This window comes from Cephus cinctus, unplaced genomic scaffold, assembly GCF_000341935.2.
Source record: "Cephus cinctus unplaced genomic scaffold, Ccin1 Ccin1_scaffold0052, whole genome shotgun sequence".
Taxonomy (NCBI): Eukaryota; Metazoa; Arthropoda; class Insecta; order Hymenoptera; family Cephidae; genus Cephus; species Cephus cinctus.
The window spans coordinates 9,071-10,008 of NW_014332796.1; positions in this window are offsets into that span (position 1 = coordinate 9,071).

Consider the following 938-nt stretch of genomic DNA (forward strand, 5'->3'; position numbering starts at 1 on the left):
GTTACGCTACAACGTGTGAAATCACGGTGTCCTCCAGCCAGTATCGTTGCTATAGACAGTTCGGGTAGTATCACGGGTCTTACACCGGACGGCCACCCCTTACGGCAGATCATGTTAGGGTTATGATTGTATAACACATCAGCGTCCAGCACTCCCGGTTTCGCCATGTATATCGAGACTAGCGGTACACCCGTTAAATGGCCCAATCTCAACCACTCGCGTACGGCCTCTTTCTCTGGATCGTGCTCAGGGTTGACGTACCGATAGAGGGCTCGTGTCTTCGCCCGCTGCATACGTCTATGCTTCAAAAAATCGTTGTCGTCGTCGTAGCGAGCCATTTCTTTTTCTTCGGTATCTTTCAGTAAATTTTTGCACTGTATGGTTTTAATGATTCTATTACTTTTCTTAGACTGTACATCGTTGCCTGCTCGCGCGTGCCCCAACCGTGTGTTTTCATTTTCACCGGATCATCTTAACGCTGATGTAGATGTACCCAGCTGTACCACGTGAATCACTCGGTATAGGATATCAGCATCTCGTCATCTTTGATACATCCTGCGGTATCAGCAGTATACTATATCATGGCAATAGGCTCTTTGTTCGCTGTATCCTATGAAAAAGGGGTGTGGCTATGGTAGTGGGGGGATATGTTCGACGATATTGCGATGACCTGTTTTTTAGATATCGCCTTCGACAGTACTGCTTAGACCATCGCACCGATCGTACAATAGCATTTACTACAATCATGTACAAGAAGCAAGTACTGCTCTCTACTGTGTACGGTCTAAACCGATCGTTTTCGAAACAAGTGATCACCGGCTTCTCTTTAATCTTTCGGGAAGCTTATCACCTGTGATACGCATCGTTAATCAAGATTATTCTGTATATTTTAGGCGCGGTGGACCATCCCGCGTCGTCAGGGTAACACATCCAATAAA